Source organism: Phaseolus vulgaris, chromosome 7, assembly GCF_000499845.2.
Source record: "Phaseolus vulgaris cultivar G19833 chromosome 7, P. vulgaris v2.0, whole genome shotgun sequence".
NCBI lineage: Eukaryota > Viridiplantae > Streptophyta > Magnoliopsida > Fabales > Fabaceae > Phaseolus > Phaseolus vulgaris.
This window is the reverse complement of record NC_023753.2, coordinates 29,989,040-29,999,864: the sequence shown is the minus strand read 5'-3', so window position 1 is coordinate 29,999,864 and position 10,825 is coordinate 29,989,040.

Sequence of the window (10,825 nt, the reverse complement as noted above, 5' to 3'; positions counted from 1 at the left end):
CAGGAAAAGACTTTGTAAACATGTTAACAAACTTATTATTCAAAACTAATTTTGCAATCCTAACCTTCTCTAACATTCATTTGTGTTTAGTCTTTTCATGGTACATATGATATTTTGGCTATCGCACTAAATAGTCATAAAATTTGTTACAATACTCATCTTCTTCAACCATAGAGTTTCATTTACCTTTTTTAAAATCACTAGAACTTGTAAATTTTTTCTTCCAACAAATCATAGTTCCAAACAACATTAGTACATACTAAGAAAGTGACATTCTCACATCCACATTAACTACTTAATCTTCATCTATAATTCCTTTAAATAGTTTCTATGCCATGAGTAGATTGTCTATACATTAGACAATATAATATCATTTTGTTCAAATAACTCAAAACCAAAAAATTGGATAATAGAGAGTTTCATGTGACTCGATGGTTTAGAATGATCCATCATAAACTCTCAACCACCTTCTTCAAATAGTCTTGTTGAATTAAACATAATTTTTCTATCGTTTGATTAGTCTGTATATTCATTATGATTATTTGTTTGACCAAGATCTTTTACTGAATTGAAAGCTTAATTTTTTCTTTTAAGTCTTCTAATTTCATCTTGATATTAGTTGATCATAAAAATATAATCTACATACAAGATCAAGAACAACACACATATTTATTCTCTTTTCAAAACATACACACAATTATCATAGTTGCACCTAAGAAATCATGTCCATTGTTAAACTTCTTGTACCATTGGCACAAACTTTGTTTTGATTCATGAAGTGATTCTTTCTAGAGATAAAATATTTATTATTATGAACAAAATCTCCAAATTTTTGCAAGTAAATAGTCTCTTCTAGGTCTTCATGTAAGAACATTGTTTTGACATTTAATTGTTCTAACTTTGAATTATATTAATTAACAACTTACATCAAAGTTCTTAATATATTATAACCAACCCCCTCCACTTATGTAAAACTTTTCGTTGTAATCTTACCTTGAATATTTTCTTCTCCACATTTGATATTCCTTCATTTACATCTCACCACCTTTTAAGTTTTAGGTAGTTCCAGATGCGTTGGTGATATTATTCTTAAAGATACACATTCTTCTTTCATGACACATTGTCATTGTTGACCTTCTATACCCTCTGGGTGTCTTCGAAGTTTCTTGGTTTTGAATTGTCTATCTTGCCAATTACACTAAAAATATAACAAATAAGATCAATATACACATACCTCTGTGTAGGTATAATTGTTCTCATCACCTATAATGTGAGTTGTTAACATAACAATCCAAGTTGACACGTTCTAGCTTTTTAGGGTGAGAAGTTGATGATTTGTACTTGTTTTCTAATGCACCTTTTAACCTCTCTAAATGATTGATGACTTTTTACGACAAGTGCATCGCGTTTGTCAGAAGTAATAATTGTCCTAAGGACGGATATCGATCCCACAAGGAACAATCAATTATCAAGTACAATATTCGCTAAATATAACAACATAAGTTTAGAAGTGATTGGGTTGGCACTGATCAATAAGAAAACAAACAAAGAATTAGTTGCTTCAATTAGAAAAATAGGGATTAAGTTTCATCTCTCCCATTCTCATTTTTTTTATTAGCATGTTAATATTGAGTTCTTTGATTGAAATTGATCCCCGTAGAAAATTCATTTATATCGATCTCTCGCATATAAAATCCTTAAGAATGTTTTCTAAATATCGATCTCTCACATAATTTATGAAAACAACTTAGAATCGATTAACATTTCAAGTCTACCCTAGCACTCAAATATGCTAAGTATTGATGTTTAGGTCCAAACCCTAAATACCTCTCGGTCAGATTTAAGATTATCAATTTGTCACCAAAAGTTAAAAGTAAAACAACAATACCAATAATCAATCAAGAACTGAATATTAATATATAAGATATCACCTCAATACATAAGAGTTTGAGTAGATTACTCTCAATCTCAAAGGGTAGAGTTAGCTACGCATACTTCTAGCACACTATGGTGTTTTCCTCTCAATCTGGCACACTAGGGTTGAGCCTCTAGCCCTCTATTTATCCTAGTTTTCTAGGGTTAGGTAGCTTCCTGTGTCGTGCTAATGGGCTAAATAATAAAACATAAAAAAGGTCCAATCTTTCTTTGCATTTTTTTCCAGTCTGAGACCTTCTATCTTTATCTTTTTTGCTCAAATCATTCATCTTTAATCCAAATCTCCCATCTTCCTTAGAAATCTGCAATTAACACCAAATTTGGGAATAAAATACTCTTATTCAAATAAAGATCATAAAAAAAGTATAAATTCATAAATTAGGGATTATTTTATATGTAAATTAGCAATAAATCCTCATAAGTGCCTATATTTTAATATGAAATATTACTGAAATTAGACATATAATTCAAACTCACAAGACTCCATCTTGTAAGTTTTCTCCTTATTCTATCCACATTCTTATACATCATCTTCATATGTGTCTCATCAAATGTAACATTTTTGCTTCTGAAACATCTATCTTCTCCAGTTCTAGTCGCTACAACTAATATCCATTCATTCCTTTAGTGTATATAATGAATATACACTTTTATGTCCATGCTTCCAACTTATTCTTCTTATCATGTACAAATATCAATATGCCAAACACCCTTAGATTAACACAATTTATTGGTCCGCCACTTAACATGGGATCATAAAAATCAAGATAGACAATGGACACATTCTTCTAGTATAGATTACATTATTTGTAATTTCATCGAAAAGATTTTAAGCAAATAAGTTTCTAATAGCATACATGTCACTCTTTCAAGCAAGAGAAATTCGTGAATGTGTAGTTGTAATTGTCTTGTGCCTATTTATGCTTTCATTAGTGCAAAACTTGATAAATTGATTTGCAACAAATTTCAATTTATTGTTAGTACTTTCCACTTTAGGTTTGGTTACTTTTTTGTTTTCAAACAATGTGTACCACTTCTTGAACCATTGAAAAAAGTTTAATTTTAGTTTTGACGATGTAAAGTCACACCTTTCTATAAAATTGTTAAGTTAGTAAGAAGATAAGATTCTCTTCCATTAGTCTGAATTTGTGTTCAAAGAATATCTGTTTGATATTGAAACTTTATTGAATAGTATTTACCAATCTCAAACTTCAATCTATAAAGCTTTCTTAATGTGCACTAATTACAAAAGTCTAACTTCTATAAATGTATTGGTATGGGCGAGACCGAGATTCGGTCTTCCTGACCGAGATCAGGGATTCTTGATCGAGACCAGAGAAACCTGGCCGAGACGAGGGAAACCACCACAGACGGTCCGGTCGACCGACACATATAACCATTAACGCTCAAACCAAGGTTAGTGAAGCTAAACTATCATTAAGAATTAGGTAATGCAATCCTAAGTGTGATTCATTCCACTAATAAAGCCCAATAAGGTAAGCCCATTAAAATAATATAAATAACACACATTCAAAAGAGAAAGGTACGTCATTTATTATTGTGCCCTACCTGAGTGCCGATCACCCGCTTTACTGACTTGAGCGTCAGAGTGTCTTCTGCAGGTACCCATTCAATATTCACCCGAGATCGAGAGCCAAAGAAGAGACACGAAGACGAGAAGGATCTCAGTCAAACACCTAGCAACATGCCTGACCGAAAAATGAAGACGAAGACTTCAATAGTTCTATAGGTCTTATGTCCCTAGCAAGAACAATAAATTACCACTATCGAACAAGTTTCCAACTCTACCAAACCTCTTACTCACATCCCCCAATTATTTCCACAAATGACACCCGTTGTTGAATTTAAAATAATAAAATAAAAAAAGAAAATAAAAATAAAATATTAGATCACATGGGAAGATAATAGTGTTATTACATTGAATAATAATATTAGATCATACTAGATTTATAAAAGATAAATGTAGGGTATCAATAAGACTTTCTCTCTCTTTATATATATATATATATATATATATATATATATATATATATATATATATATATATATATATATATATATATATACCTCAAGTTTAATATAAAATGGTTAAGACATGGCATTATCTACTCTCTTGCCATTTGTAGACAAACTGTTTAGTTCACATATATATAAACCCTAAACCCTAAACCATTCAATCTGTCTTTCATCTATAGCAATGATACATATATATAACCATAGCATTAGAACCGTACAGAACCGTACATATTCTTTTTCTAACATAACATTTGTAATTAAGACTAATTATAGACCCATTAATAGTGATTATATTCCTATAATTAAGTCTAATTATAGACTCATTAATAGTGATTATATTCCTGTAATTAAGTCTAATTAAGTCTAATGATGATTTTGTCCGGTAATACCTCCCCTCAAGTTGGAGCATGTAAGTCTTGAATGCCCAACTTGACCAAGATGGCTCCAAACTTTTTAGCACCGAGAGCTTTGGTGAAAAGGTCAGCTAGTTGTGTATGTGTGGGCACATAGGATGGAAGAAGGCGCTTGTGAATGATTTCATCTCGAACAAGGTGGCAGTCAACTTCAATGTGTTTGGTGCGTTCGTGGAAGACCGGGTTTTTAGCAATGTGAAGTGCTGCTTGACTATCACAATAAAGACGAATTGGGTCAGGATGAGGAACATGTAGAGAAGCGAGAATGTCTTTAATCCACTTTAATTCTCGGGTGGTCTTAGCCATTGATCGATATTCAGCCTCAGCAGAGGAGGCAGAAACCGTTTGTTGTTTCTGGGTTTTCCAAGAGATTGGGGAAGTGCCGAGTTGAATAAACCATCCGGTGAGAGATTTCCGTGTCAGTGGACAACTTGCCCAATCAGAATCACACCACCCAAAGAGTTGTAAGTTGTTCTCTCGAGGTAGGAGTATTCCTTGTCCAGGATGCCCCTTTAAATATCGAACAACACGAAGAGCAGCTTGCCAATGCTCGGAGCGTGGATTTTGCATAAATTGAGATAAAGCTTGGACACTGTAGGCAAGGTCAGGTCGAGTGAAACACAGATAAATTAACCTCCCAACAAGTCTACGATAAGTAGCCGGGTCAGAAAGAAAAGAACCAGTAGCGGAGCTCAATTTGTGATTTTCTTCACATGGTGTAGTGGCGGGCTTCGCACCCAACAATTCGACTTCAGTAATGATATCTAAGGCATATTTCCTCTGACAAAGGAAGATTCCGTTGGGGGAGCGAGCAACTTCAACCCCCAGGAAGTACTTGAGGCGGCCTAAATCTTTCATATGAAAGCATTGATTTAAGTAGCCTTTAAAACATTGGATGGCAGTACCATTATTCCCTGCAATCACAAGATCATCAACGTAGACTAGCACAACCAACTGTATGTCATTATTATTAAGAGTAAACAGGGAATGATCCTTCGGGGATTGTTGGAAGCCGTAACGAGTGAGAGAAGAAGATAGTTTAGCAAACCAACACCTGGGGGCCTGTCGGAGGCCATATAGAGACTTTTGAAGCTTGCACACTGCCCCTGGTTGAGATTCTTGGAAGCCAGGAGGGAGTTTCATATAAACCTCATCATCAAGATCACCATGGAGAAACGCATTGTGAACGTCCATCTGATGAAGCTCCCAATCTTTTGCGGCTGCTACTGCTAGAGTTGTGCGAATGGTTACCGTCTTTACGACAGGAGGAAACGTCTCGTTGTAATCCAAACCCTCCACTTAATGATTGCCAAGAATTACCAATCGAGCCTTGAATCTTTCAATTGTTCCATCCGAGTTGTATTTGATTTTGTAGATCCATTTATACCCAAGTGCCTTCTTTCCAGGAGGGAGAGCGGTGAGTTTCCAGGTGTCATTGAGTTCGAGAGCATGAATCTCCTGTGCCATAGCATCACGCCACCGGGGTTCTCGGACCGCTTGAGAAAAGAACAGGGGTTCCTGCTCGGTGTGTAAAGAGGCAAGAAAACTTTGATGATGTTTAGAAAAGGAATCACAATTCACAAAATCATGTATAGGATACGAAACACCTGAGGATTCTGTTGAAGGAGGTGCCGGAACAGAGGGGCTTGACGGTATCGTGGTGGCTGCGACAAAATCGCGTAACCGTACGGAAGGCAGCTTCGCGCGATGCCCTCGCCCAAGGGGAACCGCGGCCGTCAGCGGTGGTGAAGAAACCGACGGTGCCGTCTCCGTCGGACGCGGCGGTGGATCCGCGGGTAGCGTCGAGGCTTCTATGCACGGATCAGAGTCGTTGATAGTGTGGTCGAAGTCATCTGTGAGGGTAGCATCCTCCTTGGCTGGGATGGGAGATGCAATGGGTTGGTTGACGATGCATTCATCTAGGTTTGAGGAGGCAACTTCATGAAGAAAATGTGGGTCCGTTCCAGTTTCTAAAGAGTTGACAATAATTGGGTTTTGCAATGGTGGTGCAGTGTCCATCTTTTTGGCTTCAAAATATGGAAATTTATTTTCGAGAAAATGTACATCACGAGAGACAAAGAAAGTTTCTGTTTCCAAATCAAATAATTTCCATCCTTTTTGGCCATATGGATACCCGACAAACACACATTTTCGGCTACGACTATCAAATTTATCCCGCTGTCTATTTTGATTATGAGCATAACATAATGAACCAAATACTCGTAAGTGCGCGTAACTGGGTACACATCCATGGATCACTTCATAAGGGGTTTTTCCTTTTAGAATGGAGGATGGTGTGAGATTGATTAAGTAGCCTGCAGTCAAAACGCATTCCCCCCAAAAATTAATGGGAAGATTGCCTTGAAACCGTAATGACCGAGCAACATTCAGAATATGCCGATGCTTGCGTTCGACGCGTCCATTTTATTGCGGGGTCCCGACACAGGAAGTTTGGTGAAGGATACCTTGTTGAATGAAATATTGTTTTAGACACATGAATTCGGTTCCATTGTCAGAGCGAACCATTTTAACACATTTGTTGTATTGCCTCTCAACGAGTGTGAAAAAAAGTTTCAAAGTCACTGATACCTCTGTTTTTTCTTTTAACAAATAGATCCAAACTGCCCGTGAACAATCATCCACAATTGTCAAAAAATATGAAGCACCACAGGATGAAGGAGTTTTATAAGGACCCCATAAGTCACAATGAATTAAATCAAAAATATTCAAAGCTTGATGCGCACTTAAGAAAAACTTATCTCTCGTTTGTTTCGATTTTTCACAAACTTCACAAACTTTATTCAACTCATCACGAGTACATTTCCCACTTATATCAGGAAGCATTTGCACAATCTTAAATGACGGATGTCCTAATCTTTGGTGCCAAAGTGCTAGTTGATTTTCCATCTTGACATGACATGCTTGAGTCTTCCGTACCCCACGATACCAATAAAGCCCATCTTTCCGTTCACCTGCTCCAATCAGCGTCCTCGAAGTGCGGTCCTGTATAATACACAATTTATCAGTGAATGTTACAACACAATTTTCTTCATCTGTCAATTGAGGTACTGAAAGTAAATTGCATTTTAATTTGGGAACATAAAGGACATTTTTCAATTCAAGTCCTTCTTCAAGAGTCACTGTTCCCTATTCGCAAGCTAGAACACGTTCACCATCGGGTAACCCCACGGGGCACCCTTGTATAGTTTCCTTTTCACTCAAATTTTCTAGTGACCCGGTCATATGGTTTGATGCCCCACTGTCAATAATCCACAAATCCCAAATGCTCTTACCAGTCATTTTCTCTGATTCATTTGATTTTTGTTTGCTGATCATATCAACCAGTACCTTCCATTGTTCATTGGTCAGACCTGCCATCTCAAGTTTCTTGTCGTCATTGTTGGCTTGACTGTTGCTTCCACTAGCGTGTGCCACATTTGCACGTGTCGGGTTACCTTTGTTTCGCATCCCTTGGCGTCCCCTGCCGTTCCATTTGCCTTCACTTTTTGGTCTGTCACCCCACCATTCGGGATATCCGATCAATTGGAAGCATCCCTTCATGTCGTGACCATTTTTACCGCAATGACTGCACGTCATTAATTTTTCTACCATATCTCCACGCCCTTTTTCTTTGTAGTTGGCCTGCATCGCGAGACCCACGACCAACCCCCTTTCTTCCGTTGATTTGGCCATCATTCTCACTCTTTCTTCTTGTACCAACATAGCATATACGCGGTTCAGAGATGGCAATGGGTCTGAGGCCAGAATGTTTGATCTTACTGTCCCGTAGCTTGCGTCATCCAACCCCATAAGGAGTTGATGAACCTTCTCCTCCTCCCTTCGTTTTTCCAACTGAGCACCAATCCCACACTTGCATCCACCACACGTACAAGATGAAATTTTGTCACTGTTAGCAAGCTCATCCAAAGGACCTTCAATTTTCCAAAGTAAGTTGCCACCACCATTCCCTCCTGCTTGCATCTTGACAAGTCTGACCTTAGTTCTTGAATTCTAGGTCCATTCACGACCGAGAATCTTTCTTTAATGTCTTCCCACAAGTTATGTGCAGTCTCAGCATATGCTACTGTGGATCGTAAGCTTGGTTCAATGGTGTTTAGAATCCAAGAGACAATCATGGATGGACTGCACGGTCCACCAATCTTCAAGGTCGGGTGCCTCATCCTCTGGTTGGATATGTGTTCCATCAATGAAGCCCCATTTTCTCCGGGCACGAAGCGAGATCTTTACTGCTCTTGCCCATTCGTCGTAATTTTCTCCGCGCAATTGGACTTGCGTGATTATGTTTTCGGGATTGTCACTCGCGTTGAGATCGAGTAGGTCTTCTTAGCACCTCCTCCTTCATGCTCTGCTTTGTTGGCATTATTCTTTTCTGGTGCAGCTGTCATGGTTGTGCACCGTTGCCTTTGCTTTGTGTTTGTCGGGTATCAGAGTTTTGTGCTCTGATACCATGAAAGAATATTTTATGTTTTATTCAATCTGTCTTTCATCTATAGCAATGATACATATATATAACCATAGCATTAGAACCGTACAGATTCTTTTTCTAACATAACATCTGTAATTAAGTCTAATGATGATTTTGTCCAGTAATACAATCCAATAAACAAAAGTTATAATATTGTTAACTAGACAAGACAATATGATTTTAAATCATCTTTACAATTAGAATTTTTTTTTACAATTTTTTTCACACTATGTTTCTTCTTACAATATTATATTAGTTTCTAAACAATCTTTTGAATTTGGGCCAACTTCTCTTTTTGTTCAGAATTGGACAAGAATAAAACAAATAAATATTTCATACATATATATATATATAATATTTTTATAAATAAATAAAAGTATAAGCTACTATAAATAATTTATTAATAATTATAATCTCTCTTTATGTCTTTTTTTTTTTTATCGCATACTACTTTCAGCTTACATTTATCTTTATCTCCGTGACACGTTTATCAGAAGATATGGAATTAAAGTGGTGTATTTGGTGAAGACGATCAACAGAGAAGAAAACATTTTAAAATTTTGCGAAATTAATTATATTATTTATAATGTACTTTTACTTATTTTTTATCTTTCACCCCATTTTATTTTTATTTTTTAACCAAACACCTTTAATCGGTTTTATTTTTATTTAATTTGTTTCTGTTTTCTTTTCCAAATAGATTACAAGTGTTAACAAATATAATAATTTTTTCGGGTACAAGTCAAGTACCATTGACCAAACTCAACTCACATTTTGTAGTTTGAGTTTGTTTATCCATTGAGTTTTTTAGTTTTATCTGATTAAAATATCTACTCAATTAAAATTTGATTTGAAAACAAGCTCACAATTTTTAAATTTTACATAATATAGTTCCATAATAGATATATAACATAATACTTTTATTATAAAAAAAATATTTTTATAACCATCATATGAATAATGTTAAAAATTATTTTATATTGTAGATGTTATTACAAGTAGTTATCAAAGCTTTAACAAAACATCATGTTTAACTTTTTCTCTCGGGATCTCATTCACTAAGTTATAAATTATAATAATTATTTAAACTTAATTTGAACATCAATGATTGTGTGTATATGTAATGTCTTTATAGTATAAATCAGTTTATTTTCTAATATTAACACGGTTTATATTTAGCTATTTTATGTTATCATTTCCATAACACCTTATAAGGTTTATCTTTAGAGAATGGGTGGAAGAAACAATGGGTTACATGAATCAAATTCAAGCAGGTCCAATGCAAATCTGTGACACACAAACCAAACATACCATACTTGATTTCCTAGTTTCTGCTATTTCGTCTTCCTTCTTCTCTTGTATGATATCTCTCTCGTTCCTTAGGGCGTTGTTAAAAAATTTAAATATTAATTCCAGATTATATATTATACAACTTATTTCAAATTCTTCTTTTTAAATCAGTTTGTGTGAAATGCTTTTGAAAATTTTCATTTATAAACTTTTTACTATATTTCAGACAGTTTTCTGTGAAAAAATGTAAGAAATTTGAAAAATTAGAAGGAATTTGTGAAAAAGCAATTGGTTAGTTTCAATGACCAACTAAAAAATGGCACCAAAGGAGAAGGCATAGTGTAAGCTTAATATTACAGATAAAGAGTAATTCAACTTTGAATCCGAATCTACCACTGTTAGAATGAGCTCGAGAATTTCTTTCAAGATAACGACTTCAGAGAAAAAAACATGAATGAGAAACAACAAAAATTAAGATAGAACTATATTTTATCAGATAGAGTGATATATTTAAAACTCCTAACAGAAAAACTAGATATTTACTTAATAAAAGTATCTAGTGGATTAAGTTTTTCAAGAAGTATCAACGTATCATAAGTAGATTAACAATTTGTTTCTTTTAACTATCATTACGGTCCTATCCATTTTACCAGGCAAGTTGCAT